Below are 25,524 nucleotides of genomic sequence, written 5' to 3' on the forward strand. Positions count from 1 at the left end.
CCTTCACTGTGCACTGAATGCCACGACGGCATGGGCACGTTAAAACAACGAGCTGAGCAAGAGTCCCCGAAAGATCACGGCCGTCAGAAAGCAGCTTATATATTGCCCTGGAAAGAGCAGTGTTTTTGGAGTGTGCAGTAAAATCGTGTTTCTGGACAAGGGAGGCATAAGTGCGCTGCGCTCCTAAGCTATCTCCCTGCGAGACACACTGCCAAAGCTTTTCGCTATCATGCAGTCTAGTGCAGACGCACACTACGGCTCTGGGCTGCTGTCCGAAGCGAAGCGCCAGTCGCCGGCGTCTTTCGGCTGAAGCAGCGCTTCGGAGCGTACGGCTGTTGTGTGCGCGAAGCAGCCGCTTCTCCTGCTCCGGGAGTCGGAGAGAGCGGTAGCTTGTACGAGGGCGAAGAACGAAGCCGCAGAGCACCGGACTTGTGTGCACAGCCTACGGGCTGCTAGAGGAAGGTGGCTGCACCTCCCTAACCTATCAATTCACAGCTGGCATGCTCTTTGGAGCTGGTCCAGGACAACTTTCATTGCTTATGGGTTCGTCCTGATACAGCCCCTCCTGGAAAACTCGTGCTCGTCCTCTGAGGCTCCGAGATGCAGAAACATCGATGGCAGCTGCAGAAATGAAGGGCTGCGTTGAATTGTCGAGAAGCAAGAACATAGCCAGCGCCTAAGTGTCTGGGAGTCAGCAGCTGCTGCACTTTTGCGATTGCCTTCACTGTGCACTGAATGCCACGACGGCATGGGCACGTTAAAACAACGAGCTGAGCAAGAGTCCCCGAAAGATCACGGCCGTCAGAAAGCAGCTTATATATTGCCCTGGAAAGAGCAGTGTTTTAGGAGTGTGCAGTAAAATCGTGTTTCTGGACAAGGGAGGCATAAGTGCGCTGCGCTCCTAAGCTATCTCCCTGCGAGACATACTGCCAAAGCTTTTCGCTATCATGCAGTCTAGTGCAGACGCACACTACGGCTATCGGCTGCTGTCCGAAGCGAAGCGCCAGTCGCCGGCGTCTTTCGGCTGAAGCAGCGCTTCGGAGCGTACGGCTGTTGTGTGCGCGAAGCAGCCGCTTCTCCTGCTCCGGGAGTCGGAGAGAGCGGTAGCTTGTACGAGGGCGAAGAACGAAGCCGCAGAGCACCGGACTTGTGTGCACAGCCTACGGGCTGCTAGAGGAAGGTGGCTGCACCTCCCTAACCTATCAATTCACAGCTGGCATGCTCTTTGGAGCTGGTCCAGGACAACTTTCATTGCTTATGGGTTCGTCCTGATACAGCCCCTCCTGGAAAACTCGTGCTCGTCCTCTGAGGCTCCGAGATGCAGAAACATCGATGGCAGCTGCAGAAATGAAGGGCTGCGTTGAGTTGTCGAGAAGCAAGAACATAGCCAGCGCCTAAGTGTCTGGGAGTCAGCAGCTGCTGCACTTTTGCGATTGCCTTCACTGTGCACTGAATGCCACGACGGCATGGGCACGTTAAAACAACGAGCTGAGCAAGAGTCCCCGAAAGATCACGGCCGTCAGAAAGCAGCTTATATATTGCCCTGGAAAGAGCAGTGTTTTAGGAGTGTGCAGTAAAATCGTGTTTCTGGACAAGGGAGGCATAAGTGCGCTGCGCTCCTAAGCTATCTCCCTGCGAGACACACTGCCAAAGCTTTTCGCTATCATGCAGTCTAGTGCAGACGCACACTACGGCTCTCCGGAGCTGTCCGAAGCCAAGCGCCGGTGGCCGGCGTCTTTCGGCTGAAGCTGCGCTTCGGAGCGTACGGCTGCCGCTCCGCTGTTGTGTGCGCGAAGCAGCCGCTTCTCCTGCTCCGGGAGCCGGACAGAGCGGTAGCTTGTACGAGGGCGAAGAACGAAGCCGCAGAGCACCGGGCTTCTGCGCGCACCCTAAGGACTGCTAGAGGACCGTGGTGGACACTCGCCTGCGTCTTCAATTCCATTCTAGCATCCTTATGGAAGGTGTTCCAGGACAATTTTCCTGAGTTTTGAATTCGTCCTGATGCAGCCCCTCCTGGGAAACTCGTGCTCGTCCTCTGAGGCTCCGAGTGCAGAGACCTCGATGGCAACTGCAGAAATGAAGCACTCCGTTGAGTTGTCGAGAAGCAAGAACATAGCCAGCGCCTTGTGTTTGGGAGTCAGCAGCTGCTGCACTTTTGCGATTGCCTTCACTGTGCACTGAATGCCACGACGGCATGGGCACGTTAAAACAACGAGCTGAGCAAGAGTCCCCGAAAGATCACGGCCGTCAGAAAGCAGCTTATATATTGCCCTGGAAAGAGCAGTGTTTTAGGAGTGTGCAGTAAAATCGTGTTTCTGGACAAGGGAGGCATAAGTGCGCTGCGCTCCTAAGCTATCTCCCTGCGAGACACACTGCCAAAGCTTTTCGCTATCATGCAGTCTAGTGCAGACGCACACTACGGCTATCGGCTGCTGTCCGAAGCGAAGCGCCAGTCGCCGGCGTCTTTCGGCTGAAGCAGCGCTTCGGAGCGTACGGCTGTTGTGTGCGCGAAGCAGCCGCTTCTCCTGCTCCGGGAGTCGGAGAGAGCGGTAGCTTGTACGAGGGCGAAGAACGAAGCCGCAGAGCACCGGACTTGTGTGCACAGCCTACGGGCTGCTAGAGGAAGGTGGCTGCACCTCCCTAACCTATCAATTCACAGCTGGCATGCTCTTTGGAGCTGGTCCAGGACAACTTTCATTGCTTATGGGTTCGTCCTGATACAGCCCCTCCTGGAAAACTCGTGCTCGTCCTCTGAGGCTCCGAGATGCAGAAACATCGATGGCAGCTGCAGAAATGAAGGGCTGCGTTGAATTGTCGAGAAGCAAGAACATAGCCAGCGCCTTGTGTTTGGGAGTCAGCAGCTGCTGGACTTTTGCGATTGCCTTCACTGTGCACTGAATGCCACGACGGCATGGGCACGTTAAAACAACGAGCTGAGCAAGAGTCCCCGAAAGATCACGGCCGTCAGAAAGCAGCTTATATATTGCCCTGGAAAGAGCAGTGTTTTAGGAGTGTGCAGTAAAATCGTGTTTCTGGACAAGGGAGGCATAAGTGCGCTGCGCTCCTAAGCTATCTCCCTGCGAGACACACTGCCAAAGCTTTTCGCTATCATGCAGTCTAGTGCAGACGCACACTACGGCTATCGGCTGCTGTCCGAAGCGAAGCGCCAGTCGCCGGCGTCTTTCGGCTGAAGCAGCGCTTCGGAGCGTACGGCTGTTGTGTGCGCGAAGCAGCCGCTTCTCCTGCTCCGGGAGTCGGAGAGAGCGGTAGCTTGTACGAGGGCGAAGAACGAAGCCGCAGAGCACCGGACTTGTGTGCACAGCCTACGGGCTGCTAGAGGAAGGTGGCTGCACCTCCCTAACCTATCAATTCACAGCTGGCATGCTCTTTGGAGCTGGTCCAGGACAACTTTCATTGCTTATGGGTTCGTCCTGATACAGCCCCTCCTGGAAAACTCGTGCTCGTCCTCTGAGGCTCCGAGATGCAGAAACATCGATGGCAGCTGCAGAAATGAAGGGCTGCGTTGAGTTGTCGAGAAGCAAGAACATAGCCAGCGCCTAAGTGTCTGGGAGTCAGCAGCTGCTGCACTTTTGCGATTGCCTTCACTGTGCACTGAATGCCACGACGGCATGGGCACGTTAAAACAACGAGCTGAGCAAGAGTCCCCGAAAGATCACGGCCGTCAGAAAGCAGCTTATATATTGCCCTGGAAAGAGCAGTGTTTTAGGAGTGTGCAGTAAAATCGTGTTTCTGGACAAGGGAGGCATAAGTGCGCTGCGCTCCTAAGCTATCTCCCTGCGAGACACACTGCCAAAGCTTTTCGCTATCATGCAGTCTAGTGCAGACGCACACTACGGCTCTCCGGAGCTGTCCGAAGCCAAGCGCCGGTGGCCGGCGTCTTTCGGCTGAAGCTGCGCTTCGGAGCGTACGGCTGCCGCTCCGCTGTTGTGTGCGCGAAGCAGCCGCTTCTCCTGCTCCGGGAGCCGGACAGAGCGGTAGCTTGTACGAGGGCGAAGAACGAAGCCGCAGAGCACCGGGCTTCTGCGCGCACCCTAAGGACTGCTAGAGGACCGTGGTGGACACTCGCCTGCGTCTTCAATTCCATTCTAGCATCCTTATGGAAGGTGTTCCAGGACAATTTTCCTGAGTTTTGAATTCGTCCTGATGCAGCCCCTCCTGGGAAACTCGTGCTCGTCCTCTGAGGCTCCGAGTGCAGAGACCTCGATGGCAACTGCAGAAATGAAGCACTCCGTTGAGTTGTCGAGAAGCAAGAACATAGCCAGCGCCTTGTGTTTGGGAGTCAGCAGCTGCTGCACTTTTGCGATTGCCTTCACTGTGCACTGAATGCCACGACGGCATGGGCACGTTAAAACAACGAGCTGAGCAAGAGTCCCCGAAAGATCACGGCCGTCAGAAAGCAGCTTATATATTGCCCTGGAAAGAGCAGTGTTTTAGGAGTGTGCAGTAAAATCGTGTTTCTGGACAAGGGAGGCATAAGTGCGCTGCGCTCCTAAGCTATCTCCCTGCGAGACACACTGCCAAAGCTTTTCGCTATCATGCAGTCTAGTGCAGACGCACACTACGGCTATCGGCTGCTGTCCGAAGCGAAGCGCCAGTCGCCGGCGTCTTTCGGCTGAAGCAGCGCTTCGGAGCGTACGGCTGTTGTGTGCGCGAAGCAGCCGCTTCTCCTGCTCCGGGAGTCGGAGAGAGCGGTAGCTTGTACGAGGGCGAAGAACGAAGCCGCAGAGCACCGGACTTGTGTGCACAGCCTACGGGCTGCTAGAGGAAGGTGGCTGCACCTCCCTAACCTATCAATTCACAGCTGGCATGCTCTTTGGAGCTGGTCCAGGACAACTTTCATTGCTTATGGGTTCGTCCTGATACAGCCCCTCCTGGAAAACTCGTGCTCGTCCTCTGAGGCTCCGAGATGCAGAAACATCGATGGCAGCTGCAGAAATGAAGGGCTGCGTTGAATTGTCGAGAAGCAAGAACATAGCCAGCGCCTTGTGTTTGGGAGTCAGCAGCTGCTGGACTTTTGCGATTGCCTTCACTGTGCACTGAATGCCACGACGGCATGGGCACGTTAAAACAACGAGCTGAGCAAGAGTCCCCGAAAGATCACGGCCGTCAGAAAGCAGCTTATATATTGCCCTGGAAAGAGCAGTGTTTTAGGAGTGTGCAGTAAAATCGTGTTTCTGGACAAGGGAGGCATAAGTGCGCTGCGCTCCTAAGCTATCTCCCTGCGAGACACACTGCCAAAGCTTTTCGCTATCATGCAGTCTAGTGCAGACGCACACTACGGCTCTCCGGAGCTGTCCGAAGCCAAGCGCCGGTGGCCGGCGTCTTTCGGCTGAAGCTGCGCTTCGGAGCGTACGGCTGCCGCTCCGCTGTTGTGTGCGCGAAGCAGCCGCTTCTCCTGCTCCGGGAGCCGGACAGAGCGGTAGCTTGTACGAGGGCGAAGAACGAAGCCGCAGAGCACCGGGCTTCTGCGCGCACCCTAAGGACTGCTAGAGGACCGTGGTGGACACTCGCCTGCGTCTTCAATTCCATTCTAGCATCCTTATGGAAGGTGTTCCAGGACAATTTTCCTGAGTTTTGAATTCGTCCTGATGCAGCCCCTCCTGGGAAACTCGTGCTCGTCCTCTGAGGCTCCGAGTGCAGAGACCTCGATGGCAACTGCAGAAATGAAGCACTCCGTTGAGTTGTCGAGAAGCAAGAACATAGCCAGCGCCTTGTGTTTGGGAGTCAGCAGCTGCTGCACTTTTGCGATTGCCTTCACTGTGCACTGAATGCCACGACGGCATGGGCACGTTAAAACAACGCGCTGAGCAAGAGTCCCCGAAAGATCACGGCCGTCAGAAAGCATCTTATATATTGCCCTGGAAAGAGCATTGTTTTTGGAGTGTGCAGTAAAATCGTGTTTCTGGACAAGGGAGGCATAAGTGCGCTGCGCTCCTAAGCTATCTCCCTGCGAGACACACTGCCAAAGCTTTTCGTTATCCTGCAGTCTAGTGCAGACGCACACTACGGCTCTGGGCTGCTGTCCGAAGCCAAGCGCCGGTCGCCGGCGTCTTTCGGCTGAAGCAGCGCTTCGGAGCGTACGGCTGCCGCTCCGCTGTTGTGTGCGCGAAGCAGCCGCTTCTCCTGCTCCGGGAGCCGGACAGAGCGGTAGCTTGTACGAGGGCGAAGAACGAAGCCGCAGAGCACCGGGCTTCTGCGCGCACCCTAAGGACTGCTAGAGGACCGTGGTGGACACTCGCCTGCGTCTTCAATTCCATTCTAGCATCCTTATGGAAGGTGTTCCAGGACAATTTTCCTGAGTTTTGAATTCGTCCTGATGCAGCCCCTCCTGGGAAACTCCTGCTCGTCCTCTGAGGCTCCGAGTGCAGAGACCTCGATGGCAACTGCAGAAATGAAGCACTCCGTTGAGTTGTCGAGAAGCAAGAAGATAGCCAGCGCCTTGTGTTTGGGAGTCAGCAGCTGCTGGACTTTTGCGATTGCCTTCACTGTGCACTGAATGCCACGACGGCATGGGCACGTTAAAACAACGAGCTGAGCAAGAGTCCCCGAAAGATCACGGCCGTCAGAAAGCAGCTTATATATTGCCCTGGAAAGAGCAGTGTTTTAGGAGTGTGCAGTAAAATCGTGTTTCTGGACAAGGGAGGCATAAGTGCGCTGCGCTCCTAAGCTATCTCCCTGCGAGACACACTGCCAAAGCTTTTCGCTATCATGCAGTCTAGTGCAGACGCACACTACGGCTATCGGCTGCTGTCCGAAGCGAAGCGCCAGTCGCCGGCGTCTTTCGGCTGAAGCAGCGCTTCGGAGCGTACGGCTGTTGTGTGCGCGAAGCAGCCGCTTCTCCTGCTCCGGGAGTCGGAGAGAGCGGTAGCTTGTACGAGGGCGAAGAACGAAGCCGCAGAGCACCGGACTTGTGTGCACAGCCTACGGGCTGCTAGAGGAAGGTGGCTGCACCTCCCTAACCTATCAATTCACAGCTGGCATGCTCTTTGGAGCTGGTCCAGGACAACTTTCATTGCTTATGGGTTCGTCCTGATACAGCCCCTCCTGGAAAACTCGTGCTCGTCCTCTGAGGCTCCGAGATGCAGAAACATCGATGGCAGCTGCAGAAATGAAGGGCTGCGTTGAGTTGTCGAGAAGCAAGAACATAGCCAGCGCCTAAGTGTCTGGGAGTCAGCAGCTGCTGCACTTTTGCGATTGCCTTCACTGTGCACTGAATGCCACGACGGCATGGGCACGTTAAAACAACGAGCTGAGCAAGAGTCCCCGAAAGATCACGGCCGTCAGAAAGCAGCTTATATATTGCCCTGGAAAGAGCAGTGTTTTAGGAGTGTGCAGTAAAATCGTGTTTCTGGACAAGGGAGGCATAAGTGCGCTGCGCTCCTAAGCTATCTCCCTGCGAGACACACTGCCAAAGCTTTTCGCTATCATGCAGTCTAGTGCAGACGCACACTCCGGCTCTCCGGAGCTGTCCGAAGCCAAGCGCCGGTGGCCGGCGTCTTTCGGCTGAAGCTGCGCTTCGGAGCGTACGGCTGCCGCTCCGCTGTTGTGTGCGCGAAGCAGCCGCTTCTCCTGCTCCGGGAGCCGGACAGAGCGGTAGCTTGTACGAGGGCGAAGAACGAAGCCGCAGAGCACCGGGCTTCTGCGCGCACCCTAAGGACTGCTAGAGGACCGTGGTGGACACTCGCCTGCGTCTTCAATTCCATTCTAGCATCCTTATGGAAGGTGTTCCAGGACAATTTTCCTGAGTTTTGAATTCGTCCTGATGCAGCCCCTCCTGGGAAACTCGTGCTCGTCCTCTGAGGCTCCGAGTGCAGAGACCTCGATGGCAACTGCAGAAATGAAGCACTCCGTTGAGTTGTCGAGAAGCAAGAACATAGCCAGCGCCTTGTGTTTGGGAGTCAGCAGCTGCTGCACTTTTGCGATTGCCTTCACTGTGCACTGAATGCCACGACGGCATGGGCACGTTAAAACAACGCGCTGAGCAAGAGTCCCCGAAAGATCACGGCCGTCAGAAAGCATCTTATATATTGCCCTGGAAAGAGCATTGTTTTTGGAGTGTGCAGTAAAATCGTGTTTCTGGACAAGGGAGGCATAAGTGCGCTGCGCTCCTAAGCTATCTCCCTGCGAGACACACTGCCAAAGCTTTTCGTTATCCTGCAGTCTAGTGCAGACGCACACTACGGCTCTGGGCTGCTGTCCGAAGCCAAGCGCCGGTCGCCGGCGTCTTTCGGCTGAAGCAGCGCTTCGGAGCGTACGGCTGCCGCTCCGCTGTTGTGTGCGCGAAGCAGCCGCTTCTCCTGCTCCGGGAGCCGGACAGAGCGGTAGCTTGTACGAGGGCGAAGAACGAAGCCGCAGAGCACCGGGCTTCTGCGCGCACCCTAAGGACTGCTAGAGGACCGTGGTGGACACTCGCCTGCGTCTTCAATTCCATTCTAGCATCCTTATGGAAGGTGTTCCAGGACAATTTTCCTGAATTTTGAATTCGTCCTGATGCAGCCCCTCCTGGGAAACTCGTGCTCGTCCTCTGAGGCTCCGAGTGCAGAGACCTCGATGGCAACTGCAGAAATGAAGCACTCCGTTGAGTTGTCGAGAAGCAAGAACATAGCCAGCGCCTTGTGTTTGGGAGTCAGCAGCTGCTGCACTTTTGCGATTGCCTTCACTGTGCACTGAATGCCACGACGGCATGGGCACGTTAAATCAACGAGCTGAGCAAGAGTCCCCGAAAGATCACGGCCGTCAGAAAGCAGCTTATATATTGCCCTGGAAAGAGCAGTGTTTTTGGAGTGTGCAGTAAAATCGTGTTTCTGGACAAGGGAGGCATAAGTGCGCTGCGCTCCTAAGCTATCTCCCTGCGAGACACACTGCCAAAGCTTTTCGCTATCATGCAGTCTAGTGCAGACGCACACTACGGCTCTGGGCTGCTGTCCGAAGCGAAGCGCCAGTCGCCGGCGTCTTTCGGCTGAAGCAGCGCTTCGGAGCGTACGGCTGTTGTGTGCGCGAAGCAGCCGCTTCTCCTGCTCCGGGAGTCGGAGAGAGCGGTAGCTTGTACGAGGGCGAAGAACGAAGCCGCAGAGCACCGGACTTGTGTGCACAGCCTACGGGCTGCTAGAGGAAGGTGGCTGCACCTCCCTAACCTATCAATTCACAGCTGGCATGCTCTTTGGAGCTGGTCCAGGACAACTTTCATTGCTTATGGGTTCGTCCTGATACAGCCCCTCCTGGAAAACTCGTGCTCGTCCTCTGAGGCTCCGAGATGCAGAAACATCGATGGCAGCTGCAGAAATGAAGGGCTGCGTTGAATTGTCGAGAAGCAAGAACATAGCCAGCGCCTAAGTGTCTGGGAGTCAGCAGCTGCTGCACTTTTGCGATTGCCTTCACTGTGCACTGAATGCCACGACGGCATGGGCACGTTAAAACAACGAGCTGAGCAAGAGTCCCCGAAAGATCACGGCCGTCAGAAAGCAGCTTATATATTGCCCTGGAAAGAGCAGTGTTTTAGGAGTGTGCAGTAAAATCGTGTTTCTGGACAAGGGAGGCATAAGTGCGCTGCGCTCCTAAGCTATCTCCCTGCGAGACATACTGCCAAAGCTTTTCGCTATCATGCAGTCTAGTGCAGACGCACACTACGGCTATCGGCTGCTGTCCGAAGCGAAGCGCCAGTCGCCGGCGTCTTTCGGCTGAAGCAGCGCTTCGGAGCGTACGGCTGTTGTGTGCGCGAAGCAGCCGCTTCTCCTGCTCCGGGAGTCGGAGAGAGCGGTAGCTTGTACGAGGGCGAAGAACGAAGCCGCAGAGCACCGGACTTGTGTGCACAGCCTACGGGCTGCTAGAGGAAGGTGGCTGCACCTCCCTAACCTATCAATTCACAGCTGGCATGCTCTTTGGAGCTGGTCCAGGACAACTTTCATTGCTTATGGGTTCGTCCTGATACAGCCCCTCCTGGAAAACTCGTGCTCGTCCTCTGAGGCTCCGAGATGCAGAAACATCGATGGCAGCTGCAGAAATGAAGGGCTGCGTTGAGTTGTCGAGAAGCAAGAACATAGCCAGCGCCTAAGTGTCTGGGAGTCAGCAGCTGCTGCACTTTTGCGATTGCCTTCACTGTGCACTGATTGCCGAGACATGTGCACGCTAAAAAATCAAGGTGGGCAAGAGGAGGAAGAGAGTACGGTCATCAGAGAGCATCTGGCATCTTGTCCTGGAAACTGCAGTGTTTTTGGAGAGTACAGCAAATCCGTGTTTCTGGACAAGGGAGGCATAAGTGCGCTGCGCTCCTAAGCTATCTCCCTGCGAGACACACTGCCAAAGCTTTTCGCTATCATGCAGTCTAGTGCAGACGCACACTCCGGCTCTCCGGAGCTGTCCGAAGCCAAGCGCCGGTGGCCGGCGTCTTTCGGCTGAAGCTGCGCTTCGGAGCGTACGGCTGCCGCTCCGCTGTTGTGTGCGCGAAGCAGCCGCTTCTCCTGCTCCGGGAGCCGGACAGAGCGGTAGCTTGTACGAGGGCGAAGAACGAAGCCGCAGAGCACCGGGCTTCTGCGCGCACCCTAAGGACTGCTAGAGGACCGTGGTGGACACTCGCCTGCGTCTTCAATTCCATTCTAGCATCCTTATGGAAGGTGTTCCAGGACAATTTTCCTGAGTTTTGAATTCGTCCTGATGCAGCCCCTCCTGGGAAACTCCTGCTCGTCCTCTGAGGCTCCGAGTGCAGAGACCTCGATGGCAACTGCAGAAATGAAGCACTCCGTTGAGTTGTCGAGAAGCAAGAACATAGCCAGCGCCTTGTGTTTGGGAGTCAGCAGCTGCTGCACTTTTGCGATTGCCTTCACTGTGCACTGAATGCCACGACGGCATGGGCACGTTAAAACAACGCGCTGAGCAAGAGTCCCCGAAAGATCACGGCCGTCAGAAAGCAGCTTATATATTGCCCTGGAAAGAGCAGTGTTTTAGGAGTGTGCAGTAAAATCGTGTTTCTGGACAAGGGAGGCATAAGTGCGCTGCGCTCCTAAGCTATCTCCCTGCGAGACATACTGCCAAAGCTTTTCGCTATCATGCAGTCTAGTGCAGACGCACACTACGGCTATCGGCTGCTGTCCGAAGCGAAGCGCCGGTCGCCGGCGTCTTTCGGCTGAAGCAGCGCTTCGGAGCGTACGGCTGTTGTGTGCGCGAAGCAGCCGCTTCTCCTGCTCCGGGAGCCGGACAGAGCGGTAGCTTGTACGAGGGCGAAGAACGAAGCCGCAGAGCACCGGACTTGTGTGCACAGCCTACGGGCTGCTAGAGGAAGGTGGCTGCACCTCCCTAACCTATCAATTCACAGCTGGCATGCTCTTTGGAGCTGGTCCAGGACAACTTTCATTGCTTATGGGTTCGTCCTGATACAGCCCCTCCTGGAAAACTCGTGCTCGTCCTCTGAGGCTCCGAGATGCAGAAACATCGATGGCAGCTGCAGAAATGAAGGGCTGCGTTGAATTGTCGAGAAGCAAGAACATAGCCAGCGCCTAAGTGTCTGGGAGTCAGCAGCTGCTGCACTTTTGCGATTGCCTTCACTGTGCACTGAATGCCACGACGGCATGGGCACGTTAAAACAACGAGCTGAGCAAGAGTCCCCGAAAGATCACGGCCGTCAGAAAGCAGCTTATATATTGCCCTGGAAAGAGCAGTGTTTTAGGAGTGTGCAGTAAAATTGTGTTTCTGGACAAGGGAGGCATAAGTGCGCTGCGCTCCTAAGCTATCTCCCTGCGAGACATACTGCCAAAGCTTTTCGCTATCATGCAGTCTAGTGCAGACGCACACTACGGCTATCGGCTGCTGTCCGAAGCGAAGCGCCAGTCGCCGGCGTCTTTCGGCTGAAGCAGCGCTTCGGAGAGTACGGCTGTTGTGTGCGCGAAGCAGCCGCTTCTCCTGCTCCGGGAGTCGGAGAGAGCGGTAGCTTGTACGAGGGCGAAGAACGAAGCCGCAGAGCACCGGACTTGTGTGCACAGCCTACGGGCTGCTAGAGGAAGGTGGCTGCACCTCCCTAACCTATCAATTCACAGCTGGCATGCTCTTTGGAGCTGGTCCAGGACAACTTTCATTGCTTATGGGTTCGTCCTGATACAGCCCCTCCTGGAAAACTCGTGCTCGTCCCCTGAGGCTCCGAGATGCAGAAACATCGATGGCAGCTGCAGAAATGAAGGGCTGCGTTGAGTTGTCGAGAAGCAAGAACATAGCCAGCGCCTAAGTGTCTGGGAGTCAGCAGCTGCTGCACTTTTGCGATTGCCTTCACTGTGCACTGATTGCCGAGACATGTGCACGCTAAAAAATCAAGGTGGGCAAGAGGAGGAAGAGAGTACGGTCATCAGAGAGCATCTGGCATCTTGTCCTGGAAACTGCAGTGTTTTTGGAGAGTACAGCAAATCCGTGTTTCTGGACAAGGGAGGCATAAGTGCGCTGCGCTCCTAAGCTATCTCCCTGCGAGACACACTGCCAAAGCTTTTCGCTATCATGCAGTCTAGTGCAGACGCACACTCCGGCTCTCCGGAGCTGTCCGAAGCCAAGCGCCGGTGGCCGGCGTCTTTCGGCTGAAGCTGCGCTTCGGAGCGTACGGCTGCCGCTCCGCTGTTGTGTGCGCGAAGCAGCCGCTTCTCCTGCTCCGGGAGCCGGACAGAGCGGTAGCTTGTACGAGGGCGAAGAACGAAGCCGCAGAGCACCGGCCTTCTGCGCGCACCCTAAGGACTGCTAGAGGACCGTGGTGGACACTCGCCTGCGTCTTCAATTCCATTCTAGCATCCTTATGGAAGGTGTTCCAGGACAATTTTCCTGAGTTTTGAATTCGTCCTGATGCAGCCCCTCCTGGGAAACTCCTGCTCGTCCTCTGAGGCTCCGAGTGCAGAGACCTCGATGGCAACTGCAGAAATGAAGCACTCCGTTGAGTTGTCGAGAAGCAAGAACATAGCCAGCGCCTTGTGTTTGGGAGTCAGCAGCTGCTGCACTTTTGCGATTGCCTTCACTGTGCACTGAATGCCACGACGGCATGGGCACGTTAAAACAACGCGCTGAGCAAGAGTCCCCGAAAGATCACGGCCGTCAGAAAGCAGCTTATATATTGCCCTGGAAAGAGCAGTGTTTTAGGAGTGTGCAGTAAAATCGTGTTTCTGGACAAGGGAGGCATAAGTGCGCTGCGCTCCTAAGCTATCTCCCTGCGAGACACACTGCCAAAGCTTTTCGCTATCATGCAGTCTAGTGCAGACGCACACTACGGCTATCGGCTGCTGTCCGAAGCGAAGCGCCGGTCGCCGGCGTCTTTCGGCTGAAGCAGCGCTTCGGAGCGTACGGCTGTTGTGTGCGCGAAGCAGCCGCTTCTCCTGCTCCGGGAGCCGGACAGAGCGGTAGCTTGTACGAGGGCGAAGAACGAAGCCGCAGAGCACCGGGCTTCTGCGCGCACCCTAAGGACTGCTAGAGGACCGTGGTGGACACTCGCCTGCGTCTTCAATTCCATTCTAGCATCCTTATGGAAGGTGTTCCAGGACAATTTTCCTGAGTTTTGAATTCGTCCTGATGCAGCCCCTCCTGGGAAACTCGTGCTCGTCCTCTGAGGCTCCGAGTGCAGAGACCTCGATGGCAACTGCAGAAATGAAGCACTCCGTTGAGTTGTCGAGAAGCAAGAACATAGCCAGCGCCTTGTGTTTGGGAGTCAGCAGCTGCTGCACTTTTGCGATTGCCTTCACTGTGCACTGAATGCCACGACGGCATGGGCACGTTAAAACAACGCGCTGAGCAAGAGTCCCCGAAAGATCACGGCCGTCAGAAAGCAGCTTATATATTGCCCTGGAAAGAGCAGTGTTTTAGGAGTGTGCAGTAAAATCGTGTTTCTGGACAAGGGAGGCATAAGTGCGCTGCGCTCCTAAGCTATCTCCCTGCGAGACACACTGCCAAAGCTTTTCGCTATCATGCAGTCTAGTGCAGACGCACACTACGGCTATCGGCTGCTGTCCGAAGCGAAGCGCCAGTCGCCGGCGTCTTTCGGCTGAAGCAGCGCTTCGGAGCGTACGGCTGTTGTGTGCGCGAAGCAGCCGCTTCTCCTGCTCCGGGAGTCGGAGAGAGCGGTAGCTTGTACGAGGGCGAAGAACGAAGCCGCAGAGCACCGGACTTGTGTGCACAGCCTACGGGCTGCTAGAGGAAGGTGGCTGCACCTCCCTAACCTATCAATTCACAGCTGGCATGCTCTTTGGAGCTGGTCCAGGACAACTTTCATTGCTTATGGGTTCGTCCTGATACAGCCCCTCCTGGAAAACTCGTGCTCGTCCTCTGAGGCTCCGAGATGCAGAAACATCGATGGCAGCTGCAGAAATGAAGGGCTGCGTTGAATTGTCGAGAAGCAAGAACATAGCCAGCGCCTAAGTGTCTGGGAGTCAGCAGCTGCTGCACTTTTGCGATTGCCTTCACTGTGCACTGAATGCCACGACGGCATGGGCACGTTAAAACAACGAGCTGAGCAAGAGTCCCCGAAAGATCACGGCCGTCAGAAAGCAGCTTATATATTGCCCTGGAAAGAGCAGTGTTTTAGGAGTGTGCAGTAAAATCGTGTTTCTGGACAAGGGAGGCATAAGTGCGCTGCGCTCCTAAGCTATCTCCCTGCGAGACATACTGCCAAAGCTTTTCGCTATCATGCAGTCTAGTGCAGACGCACACTACGGCTATCGGCTGCTGTCCGAAGCGAAGCGCCAGTCGCCGGCGTCTTTCGGCTGAAGCAGCGCTTCGGAGCGTACGGCTGTTGTGTGCGCGAAGCAGCCGCTTCTCCTGCTCCGGGAGCCGGACAGAGCGGTAGCTTGTACGAGGGCGAAGAACGAAGCCGCAGAGCACCGGGCTTCTGCGCGCACCCTAAGGACTGCTAGAGGAAGGTGGCTGCACCTCCCTAACCTATCAATTCACAGCTGGCATGCTCTTTGGAGCTGGTCCAGGACAACTTTCATTGCTTATGGGTTCGTCCTGATACAGCCCCTCCTGGAAAACTCGTGCTCGTCCCCTGAGGCTCCGAGATGCAGAAACATCGATGGCAGCTGCAGAAATGAAGGGCTGCGTTGAGTTGTCGAGAAGCAAGAACATAGCCAGCGCCTAAGTGTCTGGGAGTCAGCAGCTGCTGCACTTTTGCGATTGCCTTCACTGTGCACTGATTGCCGAGACATGTGCACGCTAAAAAAACAAGGTGGGCAAGAGGAGGAAGAGAGTACGGTCATCAGAGAGCATCTGGCATCTTGTCCTGGAAACTGCAGTGTTTTTGGAGAGTACAGCAAATCCGTGTTTCTGGACAAGGGAGGCATAAGTGCGCTGCGCTCCTAAGCTATCTCCCTGCGAGACACACTGCCAAAGCTTTTCGCTATCATGCAGTCTAGTGCAGACGCACACTCCGGCTCTCCGGAGCTGTCCGAAGCCAAGCGCCGGTGGCCGGCGTCTTTCGGCTGAAGCTGCGCTTCGGAGCGTACGGCTGCCGCTCCGCTGTTGTGTGCGCGAAGCAGCCGCTTCTCCTGCTCCGGGAGCCGGACAGAGCGGTAGCTTGTACGAGGGCGAAGAACGAAGCCGCAGAGCACCGGCCTTCTGCGCGCACCCTAAGGACTGCTAGAGGACCGTGGTGGACACTCGCCTGCGTCTTCAATTCCATTCTAGCATCCTTATGGAAGGTGTTCCAGGACAATTTTCCTGAGTTTTGAATTCGTCCTGATGCAGCCCCTCCTGGGAAACTCCTGCTCGTCCTCTGAGGCTCCGAGTGCAGAGACCTCGATGGCAACTGCAGAAATGAAGCACTCCGTTGAGTTGTCGAGAAGCAAGAACATAGCCAGCGCCTTGTGTTTGGGAGTCAGCAGCTGCTGCACTTTTGCGATTGCCTTCACTGTGCACTGAATGCCACGACGGCATGGGCACGTTAAAACAACGCGCTGAGCAAGAGTCCCCGAAAGATCACGGCCGTCAGAAAGCAGCTTATATATTGCCCTGGAAAGAGCATTGTTTTTGGAGTGTGCAGTAAAATCGTGTTTCTGGACAAGGGAGGCATAAGTGCGCTGCGCTCCTAAGCTATCTCCCTGCGAGACACACTGCCAAAGCTTTTCGTTATCCTGCAGTCTAGTGCAGACGCACACTACGGCTCTGGGCTGCTGTCCGAAGCCAAGCGCCGGTCGCCGGCGTCTTTCGGCTGAAGCAGCGCTTCGGAGCGTACGGCTGCCGCTCCGCTGTTGTGTGCGCGAAGCAGCCGCTTCTCCTGCTCCGGGAGCCGGACAGAGCGGTAGCTTGTACGAGGGCGAAGAACGAAGCCGCAGAGCACCGGGCTTCTGCGCGCACCCTAAGGACTGCTAGAGGACCGTGGTGGACACTCGCCTGCGTCTTCAATTCCATTCTAGCATCCTTATGGAAGGTGTTCCAGGACAATTTTCCTGAGTTTTGAATTCGTCCTGATGCAGCCCCTCCTGGGAAACTCGTGCTCGTCCTCTGAGGCTCCGAGTGCAGAGACCTCGATGGCAACTGCAGAAATGAAGCACTCCGTTGAGTTGTCGAGAAGCAAGAACATAGCCAGCGCCTTGTGTTTGGGAGTCAGCAGCTGCTGCACTTTTGCGATTGCCTTCACTGTGCACTGAATGCCACGACGGCATGGGCACGTTAAATCAACGAGCTGAGCAAGAGTCCCCGAAAGATCACGGCCGTCAGAAAGCAGCTTATATATTGCCCTGGAAAGAGCAGTGTTTTTGGAGTGTGCAGTAAAATCGTGTTTCTGGACAAGGGAGGCATAAGTGCGCTGCGCTCCTAAGCTATCTCCCTGCGAGACACACTGCCAAAGCTTTTCGCTATCATGCAGTCTAGTGCAGACGCACACTACGGCTCTGGGCTGCTGTCCGAAGCGAAGCGCCAGTCGCCGGCGTCTTTCGGCTGAAGCAGCGCTTCGGAGCGTACGGCTGTTGTGTGCGCGAAGCAGCCGCTTCTCCTGCTCCGGGAGTCGGAGAGAGCGGTAGCTTGTACGAGGGCGAAGAACGAAGCCGCAGAGCACCGGACTTGTGTGCACAGCCTACGGGCTGCTAGAGGAAGGTGGCTGCACCTCCCTAACCTATCAATTCACAGCTGGCATGCTCTTTGGAGCTGGTCCAGGACAACTTTCATTGCTTATGGGTTCGTCCTGATACAGCCCCTCCTGGAAAACTCGTGCTCGTCCTCTGAGGCTCCGAGATGCAGAAACATCGATGGCAGCTGCAGAAATGAAGGGCTGCGTTGAATTGTCGAGAAGCAAGAACATAGCCAGCGCCTAAGTGTCTGGGAGTCAGCAGCTGCTGCACTTTTGCGATTGCCTTCACTGTGCACTGAATGCCACGACGGCATGGGCACGTTAAAACAACGAGCTGAGCAAGAGTCCCCGAAAGATCACGGCCGTCAGAAAGCAGCTTATATATTGCCCTGGAAAGAGCAGTGTTTTAGGAGTGTGCAGTAAAATCGTGTTTCTGGACAAGGGAGGCATAAGTGCGCTGCGCTCCTAAGCTATCTCCCTGCGAGACATACTGCCAAAGCTTTTCGCTATCATGCAGTCTAGTGCAGACGCACACTACGGCTATCGGCTGCTGTCCGAAGCGAAGCGCCAGTCGCCGGCGTCTTTCGGCTGAAGCAGCGCTTCGGAGCGTACGGCTGTTGTGTGCGCGAAGCAGCCGCTTCTCCTGCTCCGGGAGTCGGAGAGAGCGGTAGCTTGTACGAGGGCGAAGAACGAAGCCGCAGAGCACCGGACTTGTGTGCACAGCCTACGGGCTGCTAGAGGAAGGTGGCTGCACCTCCCTAACCTATCAATTCACAGCTGGCATGCTCTTTGGAGCTGGTCCAGGACAACTTTCATTGCTTATGGGTTCGTCCTGATACAGCCCCTCCTGGAAAACTCGTGCTCGTCCTCTGAGGCTCCGAGATGCAGAAACATCGATGGCAGCTGCAGAAATGAAGGGCTGCGTTGAGTTGTCGAGAAGCAAGAACATAGCCAGCGCCTAAGTGTCTGGGAGTCAGCAGCTGCTGCACTTTTGCGATTGCCTTCACTGTGCACTGATTGCCGAGACATGTGCACGCTAAAAAATCAAGGTGGGCAAGAGGAGGAAGAGAGTACGGTCATCAGAGAGCATCTGGCATCTTGTCCTGGAAACTGCAGTGTTTTTGGAGAGTACAGCAAATCCGTGTTTCTGGACAAGGGAGGCATAAGTGCGCTGCGCTCCTAAGCTATCTCCCTGCGAGACACACTGCCAAAGCTTTTCGCTATCATGCAGTCTAGTGCAGACGCACACTCCGGCTCTCCGGAGCTGTCCGAAGCCAAGCGCCGGTGGCCGGCGTCTTTCGGCTGAAGCTGCGCTTCGGAGCGTACGGCTGCCGCTCCGCTGTTGTGTGCGCGAAGCAGCCGCTTCTCCTGCTCCGGGAGCCGGACAGAGCGGTAGCTTGTACGAGGGCGAAGAACGAAGCCGCAGAGCACCGGGCTTCTGCGCGCACCCTAAGGACTGCTAGAGGACCGTGGTGGACACTCGCCTGCGTCTTCAATTCCATTCTAGCATCCTTATGGAAGGTGTTCCAGGACAATTTTCCTGAGTTTTGAATTCCTCCTGATGCAGCCCCTCCTGGGAAACTCCTGCTCGTCCTCTGAGGCTCCGAGTGCAGAGACCTCGATGGCAACTGCAGAAATGAAGCACTCCGTTGAGTTGTCGAGAAGCAAGAACATAGCCAGCGCCTTGTGTTTGGGAGTCAGCAGCTGCTGCACTTTTGCGATTGCCTTCACTGTGCACTGAATGCCACGACGGCATGGGCACGTTAAAACAACGCGCTGAGCAAGAGTCCCCGAAAGATCACGGCCGTCAGAAAGCAGCTTATATATTGCCCTGGAAAGAGCAGTGTTTTAGGAGTGTGCAGTAAAATCGTGTTTCTGGACAAGGGAGGCATAAGTGCGCTGCGCTCCTAAGCTATCTCCCTGCGAGACATACTGCCAAAGCTTTTCGCTATCATGCAGTCTAGTGCAGACGCACACTACGGCTATCGGCTGCTGTCCGAAGCGAAGCGCCGGTCGCCGGCGTCTTTCGGCTGAAGCAGCGCTTCGGAGCGTACGGCTGTTGTGTGCGCGAAGCAGCCGCTTCTCCTGCTCCGGGAGCCGGACAGAGCGGTAGCTTGTACGAGGGCGAAGAACGAAGCCGCAGAGCACCGGACTTGTGTGCACAGCCTACGGGCTGCTAGAGGAAGGTGGCTGCACCTCCCTAACCTATCAATTCACAGCTGGCATGCTCTTTGGAGCTGGTCCAGGACAACTTTCATTGCTTATGGGTTCGTCCTGATACAGCCCCTCCTGGAAAACTCGTGCTCGTCCTCTGAGGCTCCGAGATGCAGAAACATCGATGGCAGCTGCAGAAATGAAGGGCTGCGTTGAATTGTCGAGAAGCAAGAACATAGCCAGCGCCTAAGTGTCTGGGAGTCAGCAGCTGCTGCACTTTTGCGATTGCCTTCACTGTGCACTGAATGCCACGACGGCATGGGCACGTTAAAACAACGAGCTGAGCAAGAGTCCCCGAAAGATCACGGCCGTCAGAAAGCAGCTTATATATTGCCCTGGAAAGAGCAGTGTTTTAGGAGTGTGCAGTAAAATTGTGTTTCTGGACAAGGGAGGCATAAGTGCGCTGCGCTCCTAAGCTATCTCCCTGCGAGACATACTGCCAAAGCTTTTCGCTATCATGCAGTCTAGTGCAGACGCACACTACGGCTATCGGCTGCTGTCCGAAGCGAAGCGCCAGTCGCCGGCGTCTTTCGGCTGAAGCAGCGCTTCGGAGAGTACGGCTGTTGTGTGCGCGAAGCAGCCGCTTCTCCTGCTCCGGGAGTCGGAGAGAGCGGTAGCTTGTACGAGGGCGAAGAACGAAGCCGCAGAGCACCGGACTTGTGTGCACAGCCTACGGGCTGCTAGAGGAAGGTGGCTGCACCTCCCTAACCTATCAATTCACAGCTGGCATGCTCTTTGGAGCTGGTCCAGGACAACTTTCATTGCTTATGGGTTCGTCCTGATACAGCCCCTCCTGGAAAACTCGTGCTCGTCCCCTGAGGCTCCGAGATGCAGAAACATCGATGGCAGCTGCAGAAATGAAGGGCTGCGTTGAGTTGTCGAGAAGCAAGAACATAGCCAGCGCCTAAGTGTCTGGGAGTCAGCAGCTGCTGCACTTTTGCGATTGCCTTCACTGTGCACTGATTGCCGAGACATGTGCACGCTAAAAAATCAAGGTGGGCAAGAGGAGGAAGAGAGTACGGTCATCAGAGAGCATCTGGCATCTTGTCCTGGAAACTGCAGTGTTTTTGGAGAGTACAGCAAATCCGTGTTTCTGGACAAGGGAGGCATAAGTGCGCTGCGCTCCTAAGCTATCTCCCTGCGAGACACACTGCCAAAGCTTTTCGCTATCATGCAGTCTAGTGCAGACGCACACTCCGGCTCTCCGGAGCTGTCCGAAGCCAAGCGCCGGTGGCCGGCGTCTTTCGGCTGAAGCTGCGCTTCGGAGCGTACGGCTGCCGCTCCGCTGTTGTGTGCGCGAAGCAGCCGCTTCTCCTGCTCCGGGAGCCGGACAGAGCGGTAGCTTGTACGAGGGCGAAGAACGAAGCCGCAGAGCACCGGCCTTCTGCGCGCACCCTAAGGACTGCTAGAGGACCGTGGTGGACACTCGCCTGCGTCTTCAATTCCATTCTAGCATCCTTATGGAAGGTGTTCCAGGACAATTTTCCTGAGTTTTGAATTCGTCCTGATGCAGCCCCTCCTGGGAAACTCCTGCTCGTCCTCTGAGGCTCCGAGTGCAGAGACCTCGATGGCAACTGCAGAAATGAAGCACTCCGTTGAGTTGTCGAGAAGCAAGAACATAGCCAGCGCCTTGTGTTTGGGAGTCAGCAGCTGCTGCACTTTTGCGATTGCCTTCACTGTGCACTGAATGCCACGACGGCATGGGCACGTTAAAACAACGCGCTGAGCAAGAGTCCCCGAAAGATCACGGCCGTCAGAAAGCAGCTTATATATTGCCCTGGAAAGAGCAGTGTTTTAGGAGTGTGCAGTAAAATCGTGTTTCTGGACAAGGGAGGCATAAGTGCGCTGCGCTCCTAAGCTATCTCCCTGCGAGACACACTGCCAAAGCTTTTCGCTATCATGCAGTCTAGTGCAGACGCACACTACGGCTATCGGCTGCTGTCCGAAGCGAAGCGCCGGTCGCCGGCGTCTTTCGGCTGAAGCAGCGCTTCGGAGCGTACGGCTGTTGTGTGCGCGAAGCAGCCGCTTCTCCTGCTCCGGGAGCCGGACAGAGCGGTAGCTTGTACGAGGGCGAAGAACGAAGCCGCAGAGCACCGGGCTTCTGCGCGCACCCTAAGGACTGCTAGAGGACCGTGGTGGACACTCGCCTGCGTCTTCAATTCCATTCTAGCATCCTTATGGAAGGTGTTCCAGGACAATTTTCCTGAGTTTTGAATTCGTCCTGATGCAGCCCCTCCTGGGAAACTCGTGCTCGTCCTCTGAGGCTCCGAGTGCAGAGACCTCGATGGCAACTGCAGAAATGAAGCACTCCGTTGAGTTGTCGAGAAGCAAGAACATAGCCAGCGCCTTGTGTTTGGGAGTCAGCAGCTGCTGCACTTTTGCGATTGCCTTCACTGTGCACTGAATGCCACGACGGCATGGGCACGTTAAAACAACGCGCTGAGCAAGAGTCCCCGAAAGATCACGGCCGTCAGAAAGCAGCTTATATATTGCCCTGGAAAGAGCAGTGTTTTAGGAGTGTGCAGTAAAATCGTGTTTCTGGACAAGGGAGGCATAAGTGCGCTGCGCTCCTAAGCTATCTCCCTGCGAGACACACTGCCAAAGCTTTTCGCTATCATGCAGTCTAGTGCAGACGCACACTACGGCTATCGGCTGCTGTCCGAAGCGAAGCGCCAGTCGCCGGCGTCTTTCGGCTGAAGCAGCGCTTCGGAGCGTACGGCTGTTGTGTGCGCGAAGCAGCCGCTTCTCCTGCTCCGGGAGTCGGAGAGAGCGGTAGCTTGTACGAGGGCGAAGAACGAAGCCGCAGAGCACCGGACTTGTGTGCACAGCCTACGGGCTGCTAGAGGAAGGTGGCTGCACCTCCCTAACCTATCAATTCACAGCTGGCATGCTCTTTGGAGCTGGTCCAGGACAACTTTCATTGCTTATGGGTTCGTCCTGATACAGCCCCTCCTGGAAAACTCGTGCTCGTCCTCTGAGGCTCCGAGATGCAGAAACATCGATGGCAGCTGCAGAAATGAAGGGCTGCGTTGAATTGTCGAGAAGCAAGAACATAGCCAGCGCCTAAGTGTCTGGGAGTCAGCAGCTGCTGCACTTTTGCGATTGCCTTCACTGTGCACTGAATGCCACGACGGCATGGGCACGTTAAAACAACGAGCTGAGCAAGAGTCCCCGAAAGATCACGGCCGTCAGAAAGCAGCTTATATATTGCCCTGGAAAGAGCAGTGTTTTAGGAGTGTGCAGTAAAATCGTGTTTCTGGACAAGGGAGGCATAAGTGCGCTGCGCTCCTAAGCTATCTCCCTGCGAGACATACTGCCAAAGCTTTTCGCTATCATGCAGTCTAGTGCAGACGCACACTACGGCTATCGGCTGCTGTCCGAAGCGAAGCGCCAGTCGCCGGCGTCTTTCGGCTGAAGCAGCGCTTCGGAGCGTACGGCTGTTGTGTGCGCGAAGCAGCCGCTTCTCCTGCTCCGGGAGCCGGACAGAGCGGTAGCTTGTACGAGGGCGAAGAACGAAGCCGCAGAGCACCGGGCTTCTGCGCGCACCCTAAGGACTGCTAGAGGAAGGTGGCTGCACCTCCCTAACCTATCAATTCACAGCTGGCATGCTCTTTGGAGCTGGTCCAGGACAACTTTCATTGCTTATGGGTTCGTCCTGATACAGCCCCTCCTGGAAAACTCGTGCTCGTCCCCTGAGGCTCCGAGATGCAGAAACATCGATGGCAGCTGCAGAAATGAAGGGCTGCGTTGAGTTGTCGAGAAGCAAGAACATAGCCAGCGCCTAAGTGTCTGGGAGTCAGCAGCTGCTGCACTTTTGCGATTGCCTTCACTGTGCACTGATTGCCGAGACATGTGCACGCTAAAAAAACAAGGTGGGCAAGAGGAGGAAGAGAGTACGGTCATCAGAGAGCATCTGGCATCTTGTCCTGGAAACTGCAGTGTTTTTGGAGAGTACAGCAAATCCGTGTTTCTGGACAAGGGAGGCATAAGTGCGCTGCGCTCCTAAGCTATCTCCCTGCGAGACACACTGCCAAAGCTTTTCGCTATCATGCAGTCTAGTGCAGACGCACACTCCGGCTCTCCGGAGCTGTCCGAAGCCAAGCGCCGGTGGCCGGCGTCTTTCGGCTGAAGCTGCGCTTCGGAGCGTACGGCTGCCGCTCCGCTGTTGTGTGCGCGAAGCAGCCGCTTCTCCTGCTCCGGGAGCCGGACAGAGCGGTAGCTTGTACGAGGGCGAAGAACGAAGCCGCAGAGCACCGGCCTTCTGCGCGCACCCTAAGGACTGCTAGAGGACCGTGGTGGACACTCGCCTGCGTCTTCAATTCCATTCTAGCATCCTTATGGAAGGTGTTCCAGGACAATTTTCCTGAGTTTTGAATTCGTCCTGATGCAGCCCCTCCTGGGAAACTCCTGCTCGTCCTCTGAGGCTCCGAGTGCAGAGACCTCGATGGCAACTGCAGAAATGAAGCACTCCGTTGAGTTGTCGAGAAGCAAGAACATAGCCAGCGCCTTGTGTTTGGGAGTCAGCAGCTGCTGCACTTTTGCGATTGCCTTCACTGTGCACTGAATGCCACGACGGCATGGGCACGTTAAAACAACGCGCTGAGCAAGAGTCCCCGAAAGATCACGGCCGTCAGAAAGCAGCTTATATATTGCCCTGGAAAGAGCATTGTTTTTGGAGTGTGCAGTAAAATCGTGTTTCTGGACAAGGGAGGCATAAGTGCGCTGCGCTCCTAAGCTATCTCCCTGCGAGACACACTGCCAAAGCTTTTCGTTATCCTGCAGTCTAGTGCAGACGCACACTACGGCTCTGGGCTGCTGTCCGAAGCCAAGCGCCGGTCGCCGGCGTCTTTCGGCTGAAGCAGCGCTTCGGAGCGTACGGCTGCCGCTCCGCTGTTGTGTGCGCGAAGCAGCCGCTTCTCCTGCTCCGGGAGCCGGACAGAGCGGTAGCTTGTACGAGGGCGAAGAACGAAGCCGCAGAGCACCGGGCTTCTGCGCGCACCCTAAGGACTGCTAGAGGACCGTGGTGGACACTCGCCTGCGTCTTCAATTCCATTCTAGCATCCTTATGGAAGGTGTTCCAGGACAATTTTCCTGAGTTTTGAATTCGTCCTGATGCAGCCCCTCCTGGGAAACTCGTGCTCGTCCTCTGAGGCTCCGAGTGCAGAGACCTCGATGGCAACTGCAGAAATGAAGCACTCCGTTGAGTTGTCGAGAAGCAAGAACATAGCCAGCGCCTTGTGTTTGGGAGTCAGCAGCTGCTGCACTTTTGCGATTGCCTTCACTGTGCACTGAATGCCACGACGGCATGGGCACGTTAAAACAACGCGCTGAGCAAGAGTCCCCGAAAGATCACGGCCGTCAGAAAGCAGCTTATATATTGCCCTGGAAAGAGCATTGTTTTTGGAGTGTGCAGTAAAATCGTGTTTCTGGACAAGGGAGGCATAAGTGCGCTGCGCTCCTAAGCTATCTCCCTGCGAGACACACTGCCAAAGCTTTTCGTTATCCTGCAGTCTAGTGCAGACGCACACTACGGCTCTGGGCTGCTGTCCGAAGCCAAGCGCCGGTCGCCGGCGTCTTTCGGCTGAAGCAGCGCTTCGGAGCGTACGGCTGCCGCTCCGCTGTTGTGTGCGCGAAGCAGCCGCTTCTCCTGCTCCGGGAGCCGGACAGAGCGGTAGCTTGTACGAGGGCGAAGAACGAAGCCGCAGAGCACCGGGCTTCTGCGCGCACCCTAAGGACTGCTAGAGGACCGTGGTGGACACTCGCCTGCGTCTTCAATTCCATTCTAGCATCCTTATGGAAGGTGTTCCAGGACAATTTTCCTGAGTTTTGAATTCCTCCTGATGCAGCCCCTCCTGGGAAACTCGTGCTCGTCCTCTGAGGCTCCGAGTGCAGAGACCTCGATGGCAACTGCAGAAATGAAGCACTCCGTTGAGTTGTCGAGAAGCAAGAACATAGCCAGCGCCTTGTGTTTGGGAGTCAGCAGCTGCTGGACTTTTGCGATTGCCTTCACTGTGCACTGAATGCCACGACGGCATGGGCACGTTAAAACAACGCGCTGAGCAAGAGTCCCCGAAAGATCACGGCCGTCAGAAAGCAGCTTATATATTGCCCTGGAAAGAGCAGTGTTTTTGGAGAGTACAGCAAATCCGTGTTTCTGGACAAGGGAGGCATAAGTGCGCTGCGCTCCTAAGCTATCTCCCTGCGAGACACACTGCCAAAGCTTTTCGCTATCATGCAGTCTAGTGCAGACGCACACTCCGGCTCTCCGGAGCTGT

The sequence above is a fragment of the Lonchura striata genome, chromosome 28 (genome assembly GCF_046129695.1).
Source record: "Lonchura striata isolate bLonStr1 chromosome 28, bLonStr1.mat, whole genome shotgun sequence".
In the NCBI taxonomy this organism is placed as follows: domain Eukaryota; kingdom Metazoa; phylum Chordata; class Aves; order Passeriformes; family Estrildidae; genus Lonchura; species Lonchura striata.